This window comes from Pleurodeles waltl, chromosome 9, assembly GCF_031143425.1.
Source record: "Pleurodeles waltl isolate 20211129_DDA chromosome 9, aPleWal1.hap1.20221129, whole genome shotgun sequence".
NCBI classification, from domain to species: Eukaryota; Metazoa; Chordata; class Amphibia; order Caudata; family Salamandridae; genus Pleurodeles; species Pleurodeles waltl.
This window is the reverse complement of record NC_090448.1, coordinates 872883509-872911023: the sequence shown is the minus strand read 5'-3', so window position 1 is coordinate 872911023 and position 27515 is coordinate 872883509. Positions and strand designations below refer to the sequence as shown.

The 27515-nt window shown below is 47.2% G+C and overlaps 1 protein-coding gene across 3 annotated transcripts in view; it reads right to left on the bottom strand.

Moving 5' to 3' along the window:
• Positions 1 to 27515, bottom strand: part of GPR68 (G protein-coupled receptor 68) — a 207777-nt gene that overhangs the window by 168263 nt on the left and 11999 nt on the right. Inside the window, exon 2 of one of the 3 annotated variants that reach the window (XM_069208176.1) lies at positions 25672 to 25784. The exons of the other annotated variants lie outside the window; for them this stretch is intronic. The gene's annotated coding sequence lies outside the window, so the exon portion shown is untranslated. The remainder of the gene's footprint in view (positions 1 to 25671; positions 25785 to 27515) is intronic. 3 annotated transcript variants of the gene reach the window in all.

Below are 27515 nucleotides of genomic sequence, written 5' to 3'. Positions count from 1 at the left end.
TAATCAAAATTCATAGAACCTTGATGTGAGTGGGTTAACATCAAGACACTAGAAACATGTTATGTTTCTGGACATGGCAATATTTGTATAAAAAAGACAATCACAAAAAACAAATCACAAAATATTCAGCATAAACTCCTCTGTGCGGTGTATATGCTGCCCAAGCAGTAGGGTGTGGCATGACTAAGGGATACTTCAAGCTTGGCAAATGCTTCAGACTGATGTGCCGCCTTCTTTTCCACAGTTCCAGGCATATTATTCGATCCTCAAGTTTGATTTTTAAGCATCTACAATTTGTGATTTTCTGGCTAAAACTGGAATTTCAGAAATGCACTATGCCTGATGGATTTACTACAGGGAGAGCAGAAGCACATAATAACACATGCTAAAGGAACATGATAATATGTGCTATGTGTAGAATTTCTTGGAGGTCTGCATTTACAATCAATAGATTGTATTGTAAGTCTTTTAAATTATTTCAATGGGGTGGTTAAGTGATTCTTCCTGTCCAAGAAGTGGGGCTGATTACAATGTGGTCCACATGCTTGCTGAATTCCCCACACTTGTGGAGTATGGGCACAGATTGCTACCATTTATAGATTATGTGTGATGACCATTTATAAGAATTGTTACCTTAATCTGGTTAATTGCGTGTTTTATGTGTATATTCACCTGTGTCTAGGTATTTTCCATTATCTCACTTTCTCAATTAAAACAAGCATTTGCAATGCAATGGGTCTTGTGTTTGCTCGAGTTAGAGCTATCAGCGTTGTAAATTTCTAACTGGACTTTTCTTGCCTCATAAAATGAAAATGAAAAGTAAAACAGTTGACATAAGCAAGCAAAGCACCATGGCCACCATGAGCGCGAAGGAGAGACACAAAAGGAAAGAAAGTTTGCTTGCAGTCAAATGTATCAGCAAAGGTGCTATTATCCATGTAACAGGGTCGATGGTCAAAGGCGGTAACAAAACTGCCCCAAGGAGGGACAAACGTAGAGCATTTACCAATGATAACAAAGGAGTTTTGAAAGGCAAGCCCATGAACAAGTGATAGTGATGGGCGTGCGTTGGGCGTGGTTAAAAGCCCACAGATAGATTACAACACGTCAGAGTGCTTGCGCACTCGACGTAAAAAATAATCAGAAGGCAATCGGATTTCTTTGGTGAAGTAAAAATTACACCCAGTGAAGGTCTCAGAATCAGGCAAAAGGAACACCTGCCCATTCAAGACCCGAAACCTGTCTGGGTACTGCATGTCTGGTCTGCTTCAAGATGGCAGCGTGTTCTACAAGCTTTGTGATAAGTTTTGAGTGTCCTTGGTAATGTGTGGTACGGTTTGTGTTGTTGTGGGTTCTGCAAATCTGTAGCTGGGTTTCTGGTAGCTCACAGTCAACTCAACGGGCTCAGAGAATGCTGGTGGAACCCAGCAGTTCCTTTTAGATGGAGCCAGCAGTGTAGGGGAGAGTTCACAACTTTATGGAAACACACAAAATCTGGAAGCTGTGAGGGCGTGCCTGAGGATGGGCAACAATATAATGGTAATGTCCATAGTGGAGTTAAAGTGATACAACCTTAATGATTAGGTTGGCCACAGTTGGTCAACCAACTGGATACGAGGAAGGTCCTACGACACTACAGAGCGTGGAGACCAAGGCGCTGTAGCCACAGAGGGAGTAAGAGCACCTCAGGTAATCCACCAAAAAGCAGAAATTCACTGTGACGTCTCTTAACCTCTTACCTCTCACCTTGCAGGCAAAGCCTAGGTAATAAGAGTATGTCTCTTGCAGGGGGTCATGGAGAAAGGCAGAAAAAGGCAATAAATGTTACAATGCTGTTTCGGCAGAAACAGCACTCCAATCGCAGGCATGCTCCTTGAATGCACGGTGTAGGGCTTCACTATAGCCCTCACAGCAGCTGGACCTTTATAGTTCTTTTAGTTTTGTTCGTGCAGGTCAATAGATCACAGGGCTGTATGCCTCACACTTCTCGGGTTCAAGTGACAGCTGATTTTCCTTCCTAAGTCCTGGAGGCTGGTGCAGGAACACGGGCAGGGAAAGCATATCGGCCCCCACTCAGCAGGAACTTTTAAAATGCTCTTGTCTGGTGGGAACAGCCTTGTTTCCCTGACTGCTGTCTTGTTGGCAGGAAAACACACATTGCCCCCGCCTGGTGGGAGCAAATAAAAGCAGCTGCTCCTGCTGAGCGGAAGAAATGCCAGCTCAAGCAACAACCAGGATGGTAGCATGTGGGGAGCTGGCTGGGGCCACAGGGGACCAGGGGCTCCTCTGTGGCCCCCACATATTGTTTGATGGGTGCCCCGGGTGAGCAACGGGGCACCCACCCACAAGCAAATGAGGCCCAGGAAGATGTGGTCCCTGGGGCCACTATAGCACAGGGGGGCTATCTGCCCCCTCCCCTTTATAAAAATAGGAGGCCCTCGGAGTTGGGGTCCCTGGGGCCATTGAGGCATGGAGAGGGGGGCTGCGCACCCCCTTCCCTTTATAATAAAATGAAGGCCTGGGAATTGGGTACCTGGGGCCCATAGCGGCTTAGGGACAGGGACCGCATGCCTCCTTGCCTTAAAATATTTATTTGGCCCAGGGGGGAGGGATCCAAGGGCCACTATCCGCTTGGAGAGGCAGGGGCCTGTGTCCCCCTCACCTTAAAGGCCCCGAGGGATAGGATCCCCAGGGCCCATTGGGGCTTGGGGAGTGCGGTTATGCATCACCTCCACAATTATTTTTTGTCTCAAAGGGATGGGATCCTGGGGGTCACTACTGCCTCAGGGAGGGGGGATGTGAGCACCTTAATTTAAATTTTTTTAAAAGGGTCCCAGGAAATGGAATCCGCAGGGCCCTTTGTGGCTCAGGGATGGGGCTGCGTGCTCCCCCTCCCCTTGATACAAAAACAAAGGCCCTGCAGAATGAGGTCCTAAGGGGCCAAAGTTGGTTGGGGGGATGGGCTGTGCCGTGGGTTGGACCCAGGACCTGGCCACAGATTAAAGTGAAGTTATAGCTGGATGAACATTTCAGTGACGTTTTAAACTCAAAAAACTGTAGCACGTGCCCTAAGATAACTATAACTTGCGCTCTTGCCATGCACATCTAATTACCCCACATATTACATCACTCATGACATGATCTATAACAGCATTGATACCATCACTGCAACATTTGAGATAACATTGTTGCTGGGAAGACTGTGCATGGTGGGGGCGGGAGTTATAGTTACTAGCAATGACTATAACTGGTGAATTTAAGCGTTTTTTTTTTTTTTTTTAAACATTACGTTGTCACTGAAATGGAGACCTAACAATAATTTTAACCTTTGTTTTTATACACAGACACACACACACAGCCAGAAAATTAAAATACCCACCAGAATTGAACCATAGCTCTTATGGCACCAAGCAAACTAAGCAAGTCATCACAACCCAGACCAGCAGAGCTCTCTTGTGTCTTCTGTCCAAGCATCTATCCATTCATCCTTCCATCAACTTGCTGAGATCAACGATTTCTCCTTTACATTCTGTTGTACTCTTTCACCACTCCATCCATCCACCCATCCATAGCCAAACCTATTCATCTCAAAACTACCCACCTATCTGTTTGTACATCCATTCACTCTTTCACTCATCCATCTTTCCATCCACCCTTTCTCATTCATCCATCCTTTCAGTCACTCATCCATCAGTTCTTTCGTTCATCCATGTACCCTTTCTCTCATCCATCCACCCTCCCTTTCACTTACCCATCCATCCTTTCACTCAACCATCTGCCCTTCCACCACCCCATCCGCTCAACCACCCATCAATTTACCTTTTCACTCACCCATCCATCCACTCACTCATCCAGCCATGATTTCACTTCTCTATCCATTCATCCTCCCTTTCACTCATCCATCCATTCTTTCACTCATCTATCATCCATCCACCCTCCCCTTTCACTCATTCATTCTTATACTGAACAATACTTTCTCTCACCCGTCAATCTTTTCGCTAATCTATCAACTTTCACTCCATCCTTCCATCCACCCTCACTCCATTCGTCCATTCTCCCTTTCGCTCATCCTATCCATCCTTTCTCTTATCATTCATTCTTTCACTAAACCTTTCATCCAACCTTTTATCCATATATCCATTTGCCCTTTAATTCATCCGTCCACTCTTTCACTCATCCATCCTTGCATCCATTATTTTGCTCATTCATCCGTCCATCTTCTTATCCATCTTTTCATTCATCTATCCATCCTCCTTTTCACTCACAGATCCATCCATCCATCCTTTCCCTCACACATCTCTCTGTTGACCCAGTCATCCTTTCCCTCACTAACCTTTGTCTGCCAAGCTGCAGACAAAAGAGGCCCATCAGGAACTCCACGCCACTGTAGCTGTTAAAGCTGGTAGTTCATGATGCCCCAGCATCCATCATTTCACTCATCCATCCATTTACTCATCCATCTACCCCCTTTCACCCCGCTCATCAACCCACCCTTTCAACTCACCCATCCACTCAACCAGCCATACTTTCAATCACTCATCTGCCTATCCTCTCATCCATTCACCCTTTCATTCAATCATCCATTCACCCTTTTATCCATCCTACCTTTTTCACTCATCCATTCTTTCACTTATCATCCAGCCACCCTTCCTTTGACTCATCCAGCCATTCTTTCACTCATCCATTCTATAAAGCACTCTACACCTCGCTGTAGCTGCAAAAGCAGTGGGGGGAGGGGAGGGTTCACCACACTCCGGTCTACACATACATACACACACACGCGGGTTGCCATTGGATCGGCTATAGAACTTACCAGTAGTTGTCTCACGTCTCCTCATGCATGTTCATGTGCAACTTCTCTGTATATGTATTACATGGGTAGAACTTTTTTATTGAATGTTTGCCAGTGGTTTCAAAGCTAGTATTTCTCACAAATAAGGTATTTGAGTTATTTACCACAATTCATAGAACTTACTCGTGTGCATGAAATGTGACTTCCTTAAAGAAATGTAAAAAAGTTAAATAGGTTATTAACACAACAGTTCCTCTTTTCAGTGCTGGAAAATACATAAAAAAACTCACAGTGCAGGTGCGACTTTCAGACAATAATTGGCACACCTGACATGCTCACTTGTGGTGGCTGATTCTTGATGCCAGAATCTAAGAATGAACCCTCCCCAGTTTGTGAAAATAAAGATTGTAAATGATAAAACGTGTCAGCAAAAGGTTAAATACACTGTCCGTTACCGCACTCTGTTTTCACATTTTAAGTCTTGCTAAACCTATTGTATAGTGTCGATGTGCTGCAAAATAAAAGCATACTTTAAAATGCATATTTTAATTTCTGCACAAAGCTGTTTTACAATGAAAATGTGGCTTTAAATAACACACACTGTTGCATAGAAGCACATTTTAAATATTAGCACATTATCTATTCCCCAACAAATACACCAATGTCTCAAAACATTTACAGACATACCTGCGGTCTCAGGCAAACAATGAATACTAAAAATTAAACTGAAGATGGCTTCAAATGCTCCAAATCATTCTAATGAGTCCTAAAATTAATTAATAAACAATGTAATATAGAAATACATAATGAGCAATGCATAATATTGCCCTATGTTGCCATGTACGGATTCAGGTCACATTTATAAACCTCGCCTTTGTCACAAGAACCCCTTTATGACGAACTAGGCCTATGTTACACATTTACTGATTATGTATTCTTTCTCTACATATATTAGATCTGGGTGATATTATTGCACAGAATGCAGTAGTATAAAGCCCATGTTGCACAGCACGCTCTTTACATGCACTTTTTAGGAGGGCCGCAGAGGACAGTTAACAGGGTGGAATCAGAATGCAGTGTGTGCATTCTAGATGAGGATCTTCTTTCTGTGGTAAGACTGCTGGGCTTTGGTGTCAAAATCTATCACATATTTCTTAGTTGAATGTTCTGTGGAATATGGGTCGCCATTCTTCTCTGTATCAAAATCCAATGGACACTTCCCAATGAGACGTCCTGGGTGTGACAGGGGAAAATCTGTTCTGTTGAGGGTCGGCCACTTACATGAAAACAAATGATGGGTCTGATCAAGCTTTGCATTACTGCATTTGGTACAGGATTCTATGTTTCACGCAATGATGAAAGGTCTGAATCCTGGTGGATATAGAGTCTTTCATACGTCCCAGGTCAAGGTGATCGGGCACCACTGGTGATCTAGCACCAAGAAATCTAGTGGGGTGAATGTGTGCTTTACAAATATGCACGTTATGTTATTAGGATAATGTAAGCTTGTCCAGTGCTTAATTTGAGCCGGTGGTTTCCGTTGCGAGGCACCGGCACTTATTTTTGAGGGCTAGCATTTATTTTTCTGCCTCAAGGATTTACTGCGAGCAAAAGACACAACTGGAAAGACAGAAGAGAAAAACAAAAAAGCGTCACAAAGGGAGAAAGCTGCAAGAGTGAGCTGAAGGGGCGGGAGGGGCTGTAAATTCATTAAAGAGGCCGGAGATGGCTTCGGGATTACACTGCTTCAGTATTCAGGGCTGCACATTTAATTACAGCAGCCGGGTGATTCAGAGGAGAGCTTTGGACACTGACACGTTTTTATTTACAAATTAAGCACTGGTAATACCCTTACGCATGTCCGAGCAAATTGGGCGATTTTGACCCTTCACATGAAGGCCTGTAGGAATTGTATCCTTGAGGAAAATTAAAGGAATGTGACCGAAATGGCACATTTACCAGTATTGGCTTATTTCATTTTTTTCATTCCTTCTTTCCAGCATTCTTTCCTTCTGCCCATTCTTTTGATTTCATCTGTGCTTCTTTATAGCTATAGATTTCTGTCCTTCTTTATATTCCTGTTTAATGTTCTTCCTTATTTTCCATCTTTACGCCTCCTTCCAATTCTTCTTCTTGTGCTCTCATTCTCTGTGGCCTCTTATTCTCCTGTCCCTTCTTTCCATCCTTCTTTTTATTATCCTTTCATTCGTTAATCATCTTGTATCTTCTTTTCTTCTATCAAGCTTTCATCCGTTTTTTATTTCTTCCCATCATTTAATTCTACTTTCCTTATTTCTCTTTGCCTTTCTTTTTCCTTCCTTCTTTTCCTACCATCCTCCTTTCCAAACTTTTTTTCTTTCCTTTCTTCTCCCATCCTTTTTTCCTTCCTTCCTTCCACAATAATTCATTCTTCCAGTATTTGTTAGTTTCTTTTTCTGTCTCCGAATGACCTGCGAGTAGAGCTGAAAATGATAAAGGGACATTAAACAATGTAATTTGCCCCAGGCAGCCCCGCTTAAGCGGTGCATCACTACGCCCTTGCCCTTAGGACTGGCTCCAAACACTCACCAGTCATACGGTAGACTAGGGCCCCTGGGTAAAGCTCCCGCCGCTGCAAGGCTTTGAGGTCAATCCGGACACCACGGGAACTCCTAAGGAATCGGTATGGAAACCCCTTTGTGTGCCCACCATGGGCGTCCCCGGGAGGGTAAGAGGGGTGCTTGCCCCCCGCCCCCTCTGGGATTTAGATACAGCCTGGGGTGCAGGCTCACAGTGCAGCGTAACACTGCGACCCTCTTCGAGTTACGCTACCTGCACTAGTACCAGTGCGGACATTGTCATGGATGACTTCAAATAATGATGCCCCCACTTAGAACTAATGTCTGCAGACGCCCATGGTGCCCAGCGGATGCCATTGAGAGATCAGGGCAGCATAATCCCCACACTGCCTTGTACGTCCACCCCGGAAAAGGTGAGATGGAGCAGGAACAGGAAGTGTTGCACAGAGCTTATTTACCTCCCAAGAAATCGCCCACACAACATTCGGGTGCATCATGTAATGTCGCTGATCGGTGATGTAACCGATCAGTCGACCTTCTCTCGTAAACGGGGTTTACCCAGTTGGGTGTTCCCCGGATGTGGAGGCGGGTTTCCCCCCTCCTTGATTGTGTCCTCTTGGTTTGCCCTGCGGCCTCCGGCCCGGGGCTATAAATAAACATGGGCGTGGTCGGGGGGGGGCACTGCAGCAGGACACCGCGGTCCGCCAGCACTACGATGGACCGCGAGTGAGTGGAGCCGGGCCGCTGCCGACCACGCGGCTATTTGAAAATTAAGCAGTTGATTTGTTTTATTTAACGCAGAGCTGTGTCGGGAACCGGCGGCGGTTCCCCGACATTACACTGGCGACGAGGGAGGCGGCCCCACGTGCCAGAACTGCCCCGCAGCGGCCGCATTTCACAGTGCTCGTGCGGCGGGGGCAGTTTTGGGGTAATATACATATCTGAGCGACGGCCGCACTCCATGCGGTGCTCGTGCCGTCTCTGTGACTCCCTGCCCTGGCTGACGACCGGGCCTGATAAAAAAAAAAAAAAGAAGAAAAAAAACTGTGAGAGTTCTGACCACTGAAGCAGGATCCTGACTCCCAACAACAGGATCCCATCCACAATGCTGCACAGGGAGAAGAATTAATGTGAGTACAGTAGACCCCCTACTCCCTGCACGCATTGCAAAAAAGAAAAAAAAAAAAAAACTTCAAGAAAAGAGGGGGAAAACAACGCCTGCTTTTGACTGTTGTAACAACACCTAGGCCACCCAGCCACCATGTCTGCCATACCCCCAGTAGAGCCATTCATCGTCGAAGGGGCGCCCTCTGCTCAGGCCCCTAGATGGAAGGAGTGGGTAGAAAGAGTATTACTTTTCTTCGAAGCCACCAAAGTAGCAAATGACCAGAAGCATGCCTTGCTTATCCATATAGGAGGAAGGGACATATACAAAATATCGAAGAACCTTGTAGAAGACGCCCCAAAAACACACACAACGCTTATAGCTGCGTTGAACAGGCACTTCAAGCCCATGGTCAACACCTACTATGAGAGGTTCATATTCAGACAGGCCAGACAACAGACAGAAGAATCATTGGATGCATTCCATATGAGGCTGAGAGAATTAGCTAGCCCCTGCCGGTTCAATGATGAGACGGAGGAAGTGAGGGGACAACTCATCCAGGGATGCGCTTCCCTAAAGCTCATGGAACGCATTCTAGAGGAATCAGGAAAGCCGTTGCCGGACATCCTGCAATTGGGGCGCACAAAAGAACTATCATGGGCCCGGGCTTCCCACATGGAGGCTGCTCTACAGCGACCCATAAAGTAAGAGACAGCCAATACGATCACGACACCCACGGGCAGATTTAAACAACGGACGAACAAAACACCAACCAGGCAATGTGGGTATTGCGGGGGAGTCCTACACAAATCCTTGGAGTGCCCAGCGAGAGGCAAGATATGCTACAGCTGCAGGAAGACAAACCACTTTGCGAAAGTCTGCAGGTCCAGGAAAGCTAGAACAGGGAATGCGTCCGTCAATGCCGCAGTCGAAAGTACGACGCCCAGCAAGTCAGAGCCTGGAAGTGACATGGACGACGATGAGGCCATGATCCATGTAGTTCATGCCCTCTTCACAGTCAAACACACTCACTCTCGTCAGGCCAAACTGCCACGGTGTCAGATTCAAATGGGCACCCACGAGACAATTGCAGTAGTGGATACAGGGGCGTCCATCAACCTCCTAGCAGTGGAAGAACATTGCCGGATGATACCGAGCCCAACGCTAACCAAAGCGAATTTAAGAGTCTACGCCTACGGACAGAACACTCCACTGGCCCTGAAGGGCATGTTCCGAACCACCCTCACTCACGGATCCCGGTCCATCCCAGCAAAGGTCTATGTGACCGAAGAGGGACAAGGAATGCTACTGGGCTGCAAGGCTGCTGAGGCATTGGAGATAGTCACGTTTGCACTTAGCATCCATCACTAGTCCGTAACAGACCTGCTGGCGAAGTACCCAGGAATCTTCGAAGGGATTGGCTGCCTCCGGGACCGTGAAGTCAAACTCCACATCGACGAGACGGTACAGCCAGTAGCCCTCCGACACGTCGATTTTCACCTTCGACCACAGGTGGAAAAAGAACTGGACCATCTTGAAAAGGCTGGCATCATTGAAAAGGTGTCAGGACCCACTCCGTGGGTCCTGCCCATTGTGGTAGCCCGCAAACCCAAGCAACCAGGGGAGGTACGCATATATGTGGACATGCGCCTCCCCAATGCTGCCATCAAACGAGAAAGACATCTGACCCCCACCACTGACGACATCCTCGGGGAGCTCAGCAACTCCCGATGGTTTTCAAAGCTTGATCTCCGGTCAGGGTACCACCAACTAGTATTAGCGAAAGACTCCAGGTATATCACAACCTTCTCTACGCACATCGGGCTAAGGAGGTACAAACAGCTCAACTTTGAGATATCTAGTGCTGCAGAAGTATTCCAAAACATCATCCAGGAACTGCTGCCCGACCTGCCCGGAACCATCAACATCAGCGACGATATTCTCGTCCACACCCCCACCATTGTGGAACATCACTCTCGCCTCCAGAGTGTCTTGCAGCGCATTCAGGACTCTGGACTCACTCTCCACCACCGTAAATGTGAATTCCTCAAGGATAGGATACAGTTCTTCGGCTGCACTTTCTTGGCAGACGGTGTTGCTCCAGATCCAGCTAAGGTGGAGGACATCAAGAACACGTCACCTCCTACGAGTGCCACTGAAGTCCGGAGCTTCCTCGGCATGGTCAATTATTGTGGCCGTTTCATCAAAGACCTGTCCAACATCTCCCAACCCCTACGGAGGTTAACGAAAGCCACGGAACCCTGGAAGTGGGAAGCCGAAGAACAAACAGCCTTTGAGGCTATTAAGGATGCCCTGTCCAGCGATACCACCCTAAGGTATTTCGACCCGAAGAGGGACACGAGATCGCCGTTGAGGCAGGGCCAAAGGGGCTAGATGCTACTCCAGGAGCATATGGAAGGAATGTGGTCCCCGGTCGCATACCGAGACGGAACAGCGCTACTCCCAAATAGAGAAGGAGGCCATTGCTGTGCACTGGGGCTGCAAACACTATCATATCTACATCTACGGCCGTCCGTTCAGCGTAACCACCGACCACAAGCTGTTGCTTCTCCTTTTTAATGGTACCGCCTCCAAGCCAACACCGAGGATAGAAAAGTGGATGTTGCAGCTGCAGGACTACCATTGTCCACTGGAGTATCGTCCAGGGTCCGAGAATCCGGCAGACTACCTGTCCAGGCATCCCCGAGCAGCGTCAGATGCCGAGGTAGACGAGGCCCGAGAGACTGAAGAATATGTGAGGTATGTCACGGATCAGTCCCGACCAAGGCCTATGTCAATAGACAAAATTGTGCAGGCCACCCAAGATGACGAATGTCTGCAAAAGGTACCTGCAGCCATGAGAGACAACCAGTGGCATGTGTTGAAAAAGCAGTTGCGGTGCTAACCCGAGAGTCCCAGCGCATAATCGGGAGTCTGCATAGCGTAAGGAATGAACTCACCACTGATGCGGAGGGATGCTTACTGAGGGACACTCGCATGTAATCCCATCAGCCCTCACCACCCGGGCTGTCGAGTTAGCACACAACGGCCACCAGGGTATGGTCAAAACCAAGGGGCGATTGCGATCCAAAGTGTGGTTTCCCCTCATGGATGAACAGGTTGAAGCGCTGGTGCGATCTTGTGTGTGGTGTCAAGCCACTGGAGAGCTGAGCCGGCCCGCCCCTATTGAGACTGAATCTTCCCCAGCAGGGCCTTGGGTGTCTGCTAGCCTCGATTTCGGGAGTCTGCCTGATGGTCACCATACCATGGTCCTGATAGATGATTTCTCAAAGTATCCGTAGGTGGAGATCATACCCGCCCTCACGGCGGACGTTGTAGTGTCGGTTTTGGAAAAGGCCATGGCCACTCATGGTTTGATAGCGGAGATCAAGACCGACAACGGTCCGCCCTTCCAAAGCCATGAGCTGGCAGAGTATCTGACCGTTACTGGCACCAGTCATCGACGAATCACTCCCCGATGGCCTCAGGCTAATGGTGAAGTGGAGAGGTTCATGCGGACTCTCAACAAGGTAATCTGTATTGCCGTTGCAGATGGTCAAGCTGTAGATTATGCCATATTCTCTTTCCTGCGCAATTACCGAAAAACACCCCCACTCTACCACGAACCGGGCGCCGAGTCACCTTGTGTTTGGAAGAGTGTCTGCGGACACCATCCCTCATCACCCTTTGTGGGGCCCGCCAGCAATAGACAGTGGTCGTGCTCAGGAGAATAGGCGTGTAACCAATCAGCGGGCCTGCCTGAGGCGGAGGAGTGCTCCGTCGGACCTCACTGCTGGGGATCAGGTGTTGTTGAAACACGCCTCACCAGGAAGTAATTTCTGCACGCCTTTCGACACTGCCCCATGGACCGTCGTTCATCGAAAGGGGTCTGCTGTGGTGGCTCAGCAGGGAAGTGAGACTGTCACCCGCAGTGTATCCTTTTTCAAAAGGTATTGCCCCAGGGGTGATCTGCATGGCGATGTTGACGATGATTCACCGTTGCTGCCGGTTGACGATAGTGGTTCTGATTCTTCACCTAACTTCCACCGTGGCGAGCTGCCACGCCAGGTGCATGATGGCCCGCCAGACGCCATGTCTGCTATGAGTTCGACTCAGAGCCGATCAGAGACGTCTAAATACAACTTGTGTAACAATCCTTGCCCCTCCAGTCGTCTGCGTGACCATTATTGTGAGGTGTGAACATTTCCCGTGTTTTGTGTGTTCCGTTGACTTGTTTATAAATTTTTGCAGGAATGTAATGTCGCTGATCGGTGATGTAACCGATCAGTCGACCTTCTCTCGTAAACGGGGTTACCCAGTTGGGTGTTCCCCAGATGTGGAGGTGGGTTTCCACCCTCCTTGATTGTGTCCTCTTGGTTTGCCCCGCGGCCTCTGGCCCGGGGCTATAAATTAACATGGGCGTGGTCGGGGGAGGCACTGCAGCAGTACACCGCGGTCCGCCAGCACTACGACGGACCGCAAGTGAGTGAAGCCGGGCCGCTGCCGACCACGCAGCTATTTGAAAACTAAACGAGTTGATTTGTTTTATTTAACGCAGCGCGTGCAGCGCTAATGTGTCAGGAACCGGCGGCGGTTCCCCGACATTACACTTAGAATGGGAGGGTCATATATCTGCGCGGGTGGTGCTGGCTTTGATAATTTGTAAACATACCCCAAGATTTCATAATTCATGTTCTAAGGAGATATAGCCGTATTGAAGTATTATTATTATTTTTATAAGCGCTTTATGTTGTTTAGTACCACTCAAAAACAGCACCGTTATGGTCCTTAGAGTTAAAGAACACACAGAAAAGAAAACACTTCTTCTTCCGAGTTTTGTACATATCGAATAGACCGTACTGAAGTGTTTATATACCGCTGCATACTCCGGAAGGTGCTGGAATTTGCCTAGGAGTACGTTAAATAATCACAGGAAACTGAAGTCTCCCTCATCCATGAGTTGTACTTCTATTTTTTAACCCCTTCCCCGCCACGGACGTAATGGTTACGTCCATGGCAGCGCCCGTGTGACACCATGGAGGTAACCATTACGTCCTGAGACTGGCAAGGGCTGAAAGGGGAATCCCTTCCCCTTTCACCCCCCACCCCTCACTCCCCCCCCATGACGTCAGCGCGATTTCATGGAAAGGGGGAAAGACGTGCTGGAAGCCATTTGCTTCCAGCGCGTCTAAGAGAGAAGGTGAGTTTTTCACCATCGTGTGGGGGGGGGGTGCTCTGAGAGAGGCATCGAGGGAAAGGAAAGGGTTTTCCTTTCCCTCGATGTCTCTTTGAGCATTCCTGCTGCCCGATCGCGATGCGATCGGGCAGCAGGAATGCCCACGAGACACCAGGGATTTCTCTATGTGTGTGTGTTTGTGTGTTTATTAGTGTAGGGGAGCGACCCCTTGGGCAAGGGTCGCTCCCCTTTGGGGGCAAATGTATTTTGCGTTGTTTCTGCCCCCCCTGGGGGCAGATTGGCCCTATTTTTAGGCCGATCTGCCCCCAAGGGGGGCAGAAAGCCACTAGACACCAGGGATTTTATTGTTGGTTTTTAATTTTTGTGTTGGGGGTGGCCCCTTGGGCAAGGGTCGCTCCCCCGGGGGGCGCAATGTATTTATTGTCGTTTCTGCCCCCCTTGGGGGCAGATGGCCCTATTTTTAGGCCGATCTGCCCCCAAGGGGGTCAGAAAGCCACTAGACACCAGGGATTTTATTGTTGGTTTTTAATTTTTGTGTTGGGGGGTGGCCCCTTGGGCAAGGGTCGCCCCCAGGGGCCCACATGTATTTTTGGGCAGTTCTGCCCCCCTTGGGGACAGATAGGCCTATTTTTTTTAGGCCTTTCTGCCCCCAAGGGGGGCAGAATCCCAATAGCGCCAGAAATATTATGTTTTGTATGTGTGCTTTGTGTTGGGGGTTGGCCCCTTGGGCAAGGGTCGCTCCCCCTGGGGGGGCAATGTATTTATCGTCGTTTCTGCTCCCCTTGGGGGCAGATTGGCCTTATTTTTAGGCCAATCTGTCCCCAAGAGGGGCAGAAAGCCACTAGACACCAGGGATTTTATTGTTGTTTTTTTTTTTATTTGTGTTGGGGGGCGGCCCCTTGGGCAAGGGTCGGCCCCAGGGGCCCATATGTATTATTGGGCAGTTCTGCCCCCCTTGGGGGCAGATATGCCTATTTTTTAGGCCTTTCTGTCCCCAAGGGGGGCAGAATCCCCATAGCGCAAGGGATACTATATGTGTGTGTGTGTGCGCTTTGTGTGGGGGTGTGGCCCCTTGGGCAAGGGTCGCCCCCCCCAAAGGGTGCAATGTAATCTGGGCGATTTCTGCCCCCTCCCCTTGGGTGTAGATTGGCCTATTTTTTTTTTAGGCCCATCTTCCCCCAAGCAGAGAACACTAGACACAAGGGAAAATTAAAAAATGGTTAGTGGCGGAGTGTTTGTCAACTGGTGAAGTATTTGCTTTTATGATAATAACAGTTTTTCTCCTTTTTGTTCTAGTTCAAAGCTTTTGCTGACTTTGCTGTGGCTTGTTGCAGTTTTGGCAGTAGTTGTCCTGCAGTTTGCGTAGTTGCATGTTTTAGGTAAGCAAATAAATTTACTCCAAGTGAGTATTGTTGCAATGCATGAATGACATGTTTGTAGGTGGTGTACTGAATGCAGGATTGTGTGTGAAATTGTCCTTAAATTTATGCACAATGATTATTGTGTTGTCTTATGTCTAATTTGCTTTTTTTTTTCTCTTTTTAGTGGGATATCGTTGGTGATTGCTGTGGCTGTGCAGAGTAGTTGCTGGTGAGTCAAGCTTTTTCAGGCAAGTGAGCAGTATAGTTTTTGAGTTTATAATTCTTAGTGATAAACCTATACTTTGTTACTTATCTTACACAGTGCTGGTTGTTGGTGGTGTATTTGTCCAGTTAATTTTTGTAGGAAGGATCATGGCTAGCCGTAGGATGACCGCTCAGCAGGTTGTTAGTGTGCTTTTTGAGTCATCTTCTGACCATGAATATGAGACTGACTCTGCATCTGAGGCAGAGGAGGAAGTGCAGGATTCTGGAAGTGAATTTTCTGTCAGAGATGAATCATCTGATGATGAAGCCACTCTCAGTGCTGATGAAGGGCCTGTTTTAGAGGAGGACAGTGATGTGCCAATGGTGCAGGAGCTAGCGGCTGAAAGGCTTCCCATTGGAAGACCTGACACATGGGTTGCACCAAACATGGAGCAGCCACAGTTGCCTGCGTTTACTGGTTTTCCAGGGTGTCGAGTTAATACGGAAAACTTTTTGCCCGTCAACTTTTTTGAGTTGTTTATGGACGATATATTTTTGGAAGAGATTGTTGAGCAGACTAATTTGTATGCAGAGCAGTTTTTGAGGGACAACGCTGCCAGACTTAGGCCACACTGTAGAGCTAGCCGGTGGATTCCCACAAATCTGGAAGAGTTGAAAAAGTTCTTGGGTTTAAGTTTTTTGATGGGGCTGATAAGGAAGCCATCGCTGTCTTCATATTGGTCTACTAGTCCCTTGATGGCAACTGCTATATTTCCTGCCATCATGAGTCGTAACCGGTATGAGCTTCTTCTTCGGATGTTGCATTTTGTAGATAATGCTTTAGCCTTGCCACGAGATCATCCTGATTCTGACCGTCTTTTTAAGATTAGACCTGTCCTTGATCATTTGGTAGATCGGTTTTCAGAGATCTATGTTCCAGGGAAAGAAATATCTGTAGATGAGTCTTTGGTCCTGTTCAAGGGTCGTTTGGTTTTTAGGCAGTACATTCCTAGCAAGAGGGCACGGTATGGAATTAAATTGTATATGCTGTCAGAAAGTAGTACAGGATATGTTTATAATTTCCAGGTCTACACTGGTAGGGATTCCAATATTGACCCCCCTGGTTGTCCTCCCACTTTTGGAGTTAGTGAGAAAATTGTGTGGGAACTTGGTAGACGACTGTTTAACAAAGGTCACCATTTATATGTAGATAACTTCTACACTGGAGTTCGGTTGTTCAAGGAGTTGTTCAGAGTGGACACTGTTGCTTGTGGCACAATCCGCTCTAATCGGAAAGGCTATCCAAAAGAGCATGTCTGTAAAAAACTTGAGAAGGGACAGTGCAGTGCCTTGCGGAATGATGAGCTGCTAGCTCTGAAATTTGTAGACAAGAGGGATGTATACATGCTAAGCACCATCCATGATGAGAGTACTTCACCTGTGGCTGTTTGGGGTCAGGTTGCCGAAGTGCGCAAACCTGTGTGCATCTTAGACTATAATAAGCACATGGGTGGTGTTGACAGAGTAGATCAGAGGTTAGAACCTTACACTGCTGCTCGTAAGTCTTATGTGTGGTATAAGAAATTAGCGCTTCACTTGTTCCACTTGGCAACTTTTAATGCTTTTGTTGTGTTTAAGGATAGTTCTCCAGAGTCAAGGATGACATTTGTGAAATTTCAGGAGTCTATCATAGCTAGCCTTGTTGTGCTGGAACAGGCAAGAGTTCCTAGAGAAGCAGTGGTGGAGGATGTGGCTAGATTGAAAGATCGTCACTTTGCTGAGCACATTCCTCCCACGGCCAAAAAAAACTTTCCTGCTAAGAGATGTAGAGTCTGTGCTCGAAGAGGTATCAGGAAGGAGACTAGGATGTACTGCCCTGATTGTCCTTCAAAGCCTGGGCTGTGTGTGGGTGGCTGTTTCAGGAGCTACCACACACAGAAGAATTATTGGGAAATTCCGTGAGCGTAAACTGGTGTTTTACATTTTTATATGTTCGGTTTCACGGTTGGCATTAGTCATGTATTCAGTTAGAGCTTTTGTGTTTGTAGTTTTGTACTAATTTATGATTAGTGGTTTCTTTGTTGTTTAAAAACAAAAAAAAGGGGATGGCATGTGTAGGGTGGCGCTTGGCTGGCGGTGTGGGTGGGGTGGCGCTTGGCTGGCGGTGTGGGTGTGGTGGCGCTTGGCTGGCGGTGTGGGTGGGGTGGCGCTGGGCTGGCGGTGTGGGGGCGCTTGGCTGGCGGTGTGGGTGGGGTGGCGCTGGGCTGGCGGTGTGGGTGGGGTGGCGCTTGGCTGGCAGTGCCAGCCAAACGCCAGTCCACACACTCATCAGCTGGTGTGATTGCTGTATCAGGCATGTGGGCGTATGAAAGTGATGGGCCCTTGACTGGCGCTGTCTGTGGATGCGAGTCTTGTAATGTGCTGGGCCCGTGGCTGGCGGCGTGAATGGTCTAGTGCATGTCATGTATGAAAGGTGTGTGAATGGACTGTAAAGCGGTTGGTGCCTTGTCGTGGCTTTACAGCTCACGAGCTGTGTCATTGGTTCAGTTTTTTGGCCTTTCAGTTATTACCAGTGCATTTCACTTTTGTGAAATCTCTTGTTAATAAAATTTGATCTACTGAACCATCACTCACCCTCGTGCCAAATCCAACCAGTATGTGTGGTACAAATGACAAAACCTGCTCCGCTGTAATCAGGCGTCGCAGCACACTTGAGACACGCTAGGTGTCTCAGGTGGGACCCCGATGATGAAGCATGCCACCAACTTGGTTGGTGGGTGAGGGGTCTTTTTCACATAACCTAAGTGCGTTTCTTTTCACAATTTTAGTGCTTGGCACATCACAGACGTGTGTGGACACATCAAAATGATATATTACAAAACTACCTGTGTTTGGGGGGGAGGGGCCACCTGTGTTTTTGGTCCTGGGTGCGGCCTTCATCTAGGGAAACCTACCAAACCCAGACATCTCCATTGCAGGGAGATGTGGCTTACGTGGATCCCCCAACATTTTCTTACCCAGATGCCTCTGCAAACCGCAAAATTTGCATAAAAAAGCATATTTTCCTGAGTTTTGTTTGTACGATCACCGCTCCAGCACAAAATTCCTACTCCCCAGTGTTCCCCTCAGTCTCCCAAGTAAAATGACACCTCACTTATGTGGGTCCCCAAATCAGAGTCAGTCTAAAGATGTATAAAAGAATATGTCCTTATAAACTCCCTGTGCTATCCCCTCTATCTCTACAAGTTCTGGGCCTTATTCTGTTGCAGGCACCTGGCCCACCCACACAAGTAAGGTATCATTTTTATTGGGAGACTTGGGGGAACGCTGGGCGGAAGGAAATTTGTGGCTCCTCTCAGATTCCAGAACTTTCTGTCACCGAAATGGGAGGACAATGTGTTTTTTTAGCCATATTTTGAAGTTTGCAAAGGATTCTGGGTAACAGAACCTGGTCAGAGCCCCACAAGTCACCCCATCTTGGATTCCCCTAGGTCTCTAGTTTTCAACAATGCACAGGATTGGTAGGTTTCCCTAGGTGCCAGCTGAGCTAGAGGCCAAAATCCACAGGTAGGCACTGTTTTCTATGAAAAAATGTGATGTGTCCACGTTGTGCTTTGGGGCGTTTCCTGTCGCGGGCGCTAGGCCTACCCACACAAATGAGGTATCATTTCTATCGGGAGACTTGGGGGAACGCTGGGTGGAAGGAAATTTGTGGCTCCTCTCAGATTCCAGAACTTTCTGCCACAGAAATGTGAGGAACATGTGTTTTTTTAGCCAAATTTTGAGGTTTGCAAAGGATTCTGGGTAACAGAACCTGGTCCGAGCCCCGCAAATCACCCCTCCTTAGATTCCCCTAGGTCTCTAGTTTTCAGAAATGCACAGGTTTGGTAGGTTTCCCTAGGTGCCGGCTGAGCTAGAGGCCAAAATCTACAGGTAGGCACTTCGCAAAAAACACCTCTGTTTTCTTCCAAAAATGTGGATGTGTCCACGTTGCGCTTTGGGGCGTTTCCTGTCGCGGGCGCTAGGCCTACCCACACAAGTGAGGTATCATTTTTATCGGGAGACTTGGGGGAACGCTGGGTGGAAGGAAATTTGTGGCTCCTCTCAGATTCCAGAACTTTCTGCCACAGAAATGTGAGGAACATGTGTTTTTTTAGCCAAATTTTGAGGTTTGCAAAGGATTCTGGGTAACAGAACCTGGTCCGAGCCCCTCAAGTCACCCCATCTTGGATTCCCCTAGGTCTCTAGTTTTCAGAAATGCACAGGTTTGGTAGGTTTCCCCAGGTGCCGGCTGAGCTAGAGGCCAAAATCTACAGGTAGGCACTTCGCAAAAAAACACCTCTGTTTTCTTCCAAAAATTTGGATGTGTCCACGTTGCGCTTTGGGGCGTTTCCTGTCGCGGGCGCTAGGCCTACCCACACAAATGAGGTATCATTTGTATCGGGAGACTTGGGGGGAACGCTGGGTGGAAGGAAATTTGTGGCTCCTCTCAGATTCCAGAACTTTCTGCCACAGAAATGTGAGGAACATGTGTTTTTTTAGCCAAATTTTGAGATTTGCAAAGGATTCTGGGTAACAGAACCTGGTCCGAGCCCCGCAAGTCACCCCTCCTTAGATTCCCCTAGGTCTCTAGTTTTCAGAAATGCACAGGTTTGGTAGGTTTCCCTAGGTGCCGGCTGAGCTAGAGGCCAAAATCTACAGGTAGGCACTTCGCAAAAAACACCTCTGTTTTCTTCCAAAAATGTGGATGTGTCCACGTTGCGCTTTGGGGCGTTTCCTGTCGCGGGCGCTAGGCCTACCCACACAAGTGAGGTATAATTTTTATCGGGAGATTTGGGGGAACGCTGGGTGGAAGGAAATTTGTGGCTCCTCTCAGATTCCAGAACTTTCTGCCACAGAAATGTGAGGAACATGTGTTTTTTTAGCCAAATTTTGAGGTTTGCAAAGGATTCTGGGTAACAGAACCTGGTCCGAGCCCCTCAAGTCACCCCATCTTGGATTCCCCTAGGTCTCTAGTTTTCAGAAATGCACAGGTTTGGTAGGTTTCCCTAGGTGCCGGCTGAGCTAGAGGCCAAAATCTACAGGTAGGCACTTCGCAAAAAACACCTCTGTTTTCTTCCAAAATTTTGGACCTGTCCACGTTGCGCTTTGGGGTGTTTCCTGTCGCCGGCGCTAGGCCTACCCACGCAAGTGAGGTATCATTTTTATCGGGAGACTTGGGGGAACGCTGGGTGGAAGGAAATTTGTGGCTCCTCTCAGATTCCAGAACTTTCTGCCACAGAAATGTGAGGAACATGTGTTTTTTTAGCCAAATTTTGAGGTTTGCAAAGGATTCTGGGTAACAGAACCTGGTCTGAGCCCCGCAAGTCACCTCATCTTGGATTCCCCTAGGTCTCTAGTTTTCAGAAATACACAGGTTTGGTAGGTTTCCCTAGGTGCCGGCTGAGCTAGAGGCCAAAACCTACAGGTAGGCACTTCACAAAAAACACCTCTGTTTTCTTCCAAAATTTTGGATGTGTCCACGTTGCGCTTTGGGGTGTTTCCTGTCGCCGGCGCTAGGCCTACCCACGCAAGTGAGGTATCATTTTTATCGGGAGACTTGGGGGAACGCTGGGTGGAAGGAAATTTGTGGCTCCTCTCAGATTCCAGAACTTTCTGCCACAGAAATGTGAGGAACATGTGTTTTTTTAGCCAAATTTTGAGGTTTGCAAAGGATTCTGGGTAACAGAACCTGGCCCGAGCCCCGCAAGTCACCCCATGTTGGATTCCCCTAGGTCTCTAGTTTTCAGAAATGCACAGGTTTGGTAGGTTTCCCTAGGTGCCAGCTGAGCTAGAGGCCAAAATCTACAGGTAGGCACTTCGCAAAAAACACCTCTGTTTTCTTCCAAAAATTTGGATGTGTCCACGTTGCGGTTTGGGGCGTTTCCTGTCACGGGCGCTAGGCCTACCCACACAAGTGAGGTATCATTTTTATCGGGAGACTTGGGGGAACGCTGGGTGGAAGGAAATTTGTGGCTCCACTCAGATTCCAGAACTTTCTGCCACAGAAATGTGAGGAACATGTGTTTTTTTAGCCAAATTTGGAGGTTTGCAAAGGATTCTGGGTAGCAGAACCTGGTCCGAGCCCCGCAAGTCACCCCTCCTTGGATTCCCCTAGGTCTCTAGTTTTCAGAAATGCACAGGTTTGGTAGGTTTCCCTAGGTGCCGGCTGAGCTAGAGGCCAAAATCTGCAGGTAGGCACTTCGCAAAAAAAACCTCTGTTTTCTGTAAAAAAAATGGGATGTGTCCACGTTGCGTTTTGGGGCGTTTCCTGTCACGGGCGCTAGGCCTACCCACACAAGTGAGGTATCATTTTTATCGGGAGACTTGGGGGAACATAGATTAGTAAAACAAGTGTTATTGCCCCTTGTCTTTCTCTACATTTTTTCCTTCCAAATATAGGAGAGTGTGTAAAAAAGACATCTATTTGAGAAATGCCCTGTAATTCACATGCTAGTTTGGTCACCCCGGAATTCAGATATGTGCAAATAACCACTGCTCCTCAACACCTTATCTTGTGCCCTTTTTGGAAATACAAAGGTTTTCTTGATAGCAATTTTTTACTCTTTATATTTCAGCAAATGAATTGCTGTATACCCGGTATAGAATGAAAACGCACGTCAGGGTGCAGCTCGTTTATTGGCTCTGGGTTCCTTGGGTTCTTGATGAACCTACAAGCCCTATATATCCCCGCAACCAGAGGAGTCCAGCAGACGTAACGGTATATTGCTTTCGATAATCTGACATTGCAGGGAAAAGTTACAGAGTAAAACGTAGAGAAACATTTATGTTTTTTTCACCTCAATTTCAATATTTTTCTTTTTCAGTTGTTATTTTCTGTAGGAAACTCTTGTAGGATCTACAGAAATGACCCCTTGCTGAATTCAGAATTTTGTCTACTTTTCAGAAATGTTTAGGTTTCTGGGATCCAGCATTGGTTTCATGCCCATTTCTGTCACTGACTGGAAGGAGGCTGAAAGCACAAAAAATTGCAAAAATGGGGTATGTCCCAGTAAAATGCCAAAATTGTGTTGAAAAATTGGGTTTTCTGATTCAAGTCTGCCTGTTCCTGAAAGCTGGGAAGCTGCTGAGTTTAGCACCGCAAACCCTTTGTTGATGCCATTTTCAGGGGAAAAACCACAAGCCTTCTTCTGCAGCCACTTTTTCCATTTTTTTTAAAAAAAAACGAAATTTTCACTGTATTTTGGCCAATTTCTTGGCCTCCTTCAAGGGAACCCACAAAGTCTGGGTACCTCTAGAATCCCTAGGATGTTGGAAAAAAAGGACGCAAATTTGGCTTGGTTAGCTTATGTGGAGAAAAAGTTATGAGGGCCTAAGCGCGAACTGGCCCAAATAGGCAAAAAAAGGCCTGGCACAGGAGGGGGAAAAGGCCTGGCAGCGAAGGGGTTAAAGAGCTAAAAAGGACTAGGAATCCCAGAATGCAAATAGTCACACTGAATGGAATGAGAAACTAATGCGTGGCCCTTAAACTCTTGAGAGCTCCTTGGCCTCACATAAGAGGGGCAGAAGACCGACTGCTGGAGGCGTTGTTAAGCAACCAGAGGATAAACCTGAAAGGCAGTGTCAAGGAGCGTGGCGGGAAAGGTCACCCCCCGCAGGCGCTGCTAAACCGCCAGACTACATGCTATGCGAGTACGCTCGAGGTGAGGGAGACCAAATCCTGCAGTCTCTGTTAAGCATCCAGGACAGAACCATGCCCCTCTCACAGAGATTAATGCTTCAGTATTTACCAACCTACGCCGAGATTGCAGAGGTATGGCGTGGCTAATCTTCGTGTGGCAAATGCGTGGGGTATTTATAGACATGTTCTGAAGTAATAAACTACCCGCGCGGAGGCATTGGGGTATACATAGCTAGGCAGCCCATGGTGGGGAATGTTCTCGCTGTTTCCCAAGCCCGGCAGACAGGAACATCCGGTACCGGTGTACAAGGAAATTCCTCATGAGCGGGCATGCAGATTTAAGAAACTGAAATCCTTCTCCAGAGGAGGGAAATATCAAAGAGATGGGAGCGTTTTGGGTCAAGAATTCAATCGAATACATAGTTCTATATCACAAATCTTTAACGTTGTGTGAGGTTAAGTTTTTTAACATACAGACGACAAACTGAAGATTTCATTTACAGAATTGTGACCTACAGCTGCCGACCTCAGACTGGGGAGCCGGGTTCGAATCCCGGCCTCTGCTCAACATTCTGGGCTAATCACTTAACCTTCCAGGTGCCTAGAAAAAAATCTAACTTGTGCGCTTGTAAAATAACTGGTTCTCATGTACAGCGCGCTAATGTCCTTGGGCCAAGTTAATGCTATACAAAACCGTAAAAATTAAAATATTTAATCAAGTAACATGGCGGCGGCAAAATATAAAAAAAGAGCTCCAAAAGGGTGACCGGCAGAATGCCTGAATTAATCTCAACCACTGATAATGATTCTGGGTTGCGTTCAAGTCGAACTTATTTTTGTCTATTATGCAACTCTGCACAGATATCAAACGTGCTAATCAGGCCTGGTTCTGCTCCAATAAGAAAAGTTTAAGTGAACCTGTCAGTTTTCAGTCTTTTCGGGCCTCGATCAGTGAGGGCAAAGTGAGCACAGACTCCACATTATTTTAAAGCAAAAGCCACTTTACGCTCATAGTTGTCATACTGTTACATTATGTCATGTCAGATTGTGTTATGTTATCCAGTACGCTTTATTCGCTGGTTGGTGTACAGAAGCTGCTGATTTCTGGCTAAAACACAATGACCATTTCTGGACCCAAAAAAAAAAAGTTGTGGTAGGGCGAGAGGGGGTTTGAGGTGGAGGCTGGAAGCAGTGTCTGCCTGTGCCAATTTAAAGTGGGGGAGGTGGGTAAAGGAATGTGTTAGTTGAGTAATGATATATATATATATTTTTTAAAGTTACTTGGTGCTTCTGGTCCCGTCACCTACCGCCTCGGTGTTCCTCTCCTCCCGGCAGTCCCTGGGGCATAAAACACAGGCTCCCAATCCAGATGTTGCTCTCATGGTATAACAAGCATGAGAGAAGTGCTGGAATTGGCCTGGGTGGGCTCGTCTGAAGCTAGACCAGGCACAGGGAGCCTATGCCATTTCTTCATGTGACTGTGCAACACAGCTGGGTTGGAGAAATGTAAGCGTGCATGTCGGTTTGACCATCCTAAAATGGCTGGCCAAACCGACATGCGCCCTTACAGTGCCCACCACTCTTCCCCTTTGTCATGACCCGGTCAGCCCGGCCCTCCCTAGAGTTCATGGTTCAGTGAAAAATAAAATGATAGTACAATTGTTTTACTATCACTTTATTTTTCACTGACTGACTCTGAGCAGGGGAGCGAAGGTTCTCTGCTATTATTGAGGAGCCGCCCTGGCTGGAAGGTAGCAGAGTCAACCTTTGGGAGTGTAATAGTGGGAAAGGACAGTGTGATTTAGTGGCATTCAGGGCTGCCCAGCCATTTTTGGCTATTTACAAATGCCCTTGGAGGAGTTTTGGGAAAATGAGGACCACCGTTCACAAAGCTTAGTAACGTGGGCTTGTGGCTGCACCTTCCAGTAGAACACATAAGCGTAATAAAACTGGACAGCTACCCCTCCTGCAAAATACATGGAGCCCATCCTCCCCCCCATGTTCCAGACCCAGCCTAGAACTCTTAGGGGCCTGCCATGCTGGCCGGGCCCCCTGGAGGTCGGGCGTCCCCCGCACCGTTGGAGCTATTGTTACACCATTGGTGCAACAGTGGGGTATGAAGTCGCCGGTACCAGGATGTGCACAGCAGGGTGAGGACGTTCAGCCATTAACTGTAAACAAAAGGCAATTTTAGAACTGAAAGAAGAGAAATATATTTCAACCCCGTATTTGATGCTTAAAATGAGGAGGATCCAGGAGGATCTAGGACCTGCCCTTAGTGAAATGTGCTGCAAGCCAGTGAAATTTGCTGACACCAGGACACATTTGGCAGTGCCCATTCTTGGTGTGTTTTCCATTCACAGTTGCAACCTACAGGGGTTAGGAGGGCCTCTTGTTTTAAATTATAGCTGGCCAACCACAAATGCCTCAACGGAGGCACCATCAGCACGCCTTTTGTTTGAGCCTCATTGTGGCTTTAGAGAGAGGTCGTTCCAACAGCTTGATGCCAGGAAAGAATGACGCCCACCTTATCACTTTACAAGTGCTTAAGAGATAACCTACGATTTAGGGGCAGGTTTCTGACGTGTCCAAGCCCTGTATGTTGGCGAGATGCAAGCATGGCACGAAAGCCAGGTTAGTTAGTTTATATGAGTAATAACATGAATACAATTTTGTAAAGAGCTTGCTTTATAGGCTTTTTTAATACACAAAACAGTCTTCAGAAACCTTAGAACAATAGAAGATCGAGAAAAAAGTATGCTTCTACACTTACGCCTTGCAGTTTGTTTAAAGCTCTTTGATGCAGGTTCATTACAAAGATGATAACTTGTGACATGTAGGTAACACAAGGATCTCTGCAGCAAAAGCAGTAACCCGTCGAGCTGTCTGCAAGAAAAACACATCTGTGACCTTCGTATCACACCATATGCTTTGGTTCACGAATGTTAACCCAGTAAGTGCATTAACCACTAAAGTTAACTGTTAATATACCTTGGGACTGGCTGTGTACATCAAAAGATTTCTGCACTACGTGCCTCACCGCAAGAGGTTTTAAAATGCAGTTGGTTTGTTGCCTATTAAATAAGTAAGAACATGTTTATTGCCACATGCCCTTGTTGCCAACTTCCCTGCGGTATTGTTTAAAAAAAAAAAAAAAAGAAACGTAAATTGTCAGACCCTGCTCCTCCCCTCTTAGCTCCACCGCCTTTCTCCTGCCAACCCAGAATACTTCTTTTTTTGTATCTCCAGCACCGCAGGCATTGCACAAATTGAGCAAGGATAGGGTGTGACCCTGCCGTCTACAAGGGAATTTGGGAAGAAGGAGCTCTCGCGGCTCCTCCTAAGAGCCTGTTGGAAAACTTATGATTAAACGGTGCATTTTACATACGATTGTTATAACCTGCAGCAATCCAGTCTAACACAACAACTTGGAGGGATATTTATCCATAGCAGCAAATTATGCATGTGCCTGTTAGAACTGATACCTGATACAAAACAGTGTGCACAGCAGTTAAGTATAACCCTACAGAATAATGTGGAGCACTTATAGTACATACAAAAATTATTTATGTGAGAAATGCATGTATCAAAAGTTCATCAAGCCACCAAAAAATGAGTCTTCAGAAATCTGGTTCATCCAACGATGAGCCATGTAGTAGTATCACGACAGAACTCTATTGATTTTCTTTACATTACCATGCAGCCCAGGTGAACTTTTGAAAGTTTAATTTCTCACATAAATAATTTGTGTATGTACTATAAGTGCTCATCATCGTTCCGTGGGGTTGTGGCTCAAAGAAAGTGATCCTTGAGCACCATGTTCACGAGGTGTTGAGCACTGGAAACTGAATTTTATTGGACTTACACTGATGCGGTCTTTGGTCTACATTACTCTTACCCCAGGGAAGCAGCACCAATTAATTACAGCAATCAGATCTTTCATACCAGGAGAAATAATCTAGACCAGTGGTTCCCAACCTGTGGTCAAGGGAACCTTGGGGGTCCACAAAGGCTCTTCAGGGGTCCAAGTCAAAAGGTTGGGAACCACTGATCTGGACTGTTTAAGATACTGTCCTAGGACTAAGGCACATTGCAGCCAAAAGGAGGCCTTGGCAGTGAGTTGACCCTTTAGGAATGGACATGTTTCATGTGTCGGCTAACTGAGTCTGGAGTTCAGATATGCACTCCGTCAGTGCCCCCCAGTAAATACCCAGCTGGAAAATCCAGCCGTGATAAGGGGCAACCAAACGTGCCAGACCGGAGTGCACTATAAGAAACATGCTCAAACCTAGGCTCATAGTCACTCATTCTGGAAAGATTTGACAGACAATGGAAAGGCTCATATAGAGAGCCTCCTGAACACACTGGGAGCACTTTTCTCTCTCTCACCAGCCATGACCCTACCCCCATCAGCTGCCACCCACGAACTGTATCACAGGGGCCTTATGCCTATACACTCAGGAGAGTCCCCTAAAGCAAATAAGTACTCAAATGACAAAGGAAGAAGGACTAAAGTGGTAAAAGCTGCTGTATTAACCAATGAAGGGGCTGAAATTCCGAGAAGACGAGGCATCCGTTTGGCTACAAAGAGTCACTATGCAGTGCTCACAGCTAATG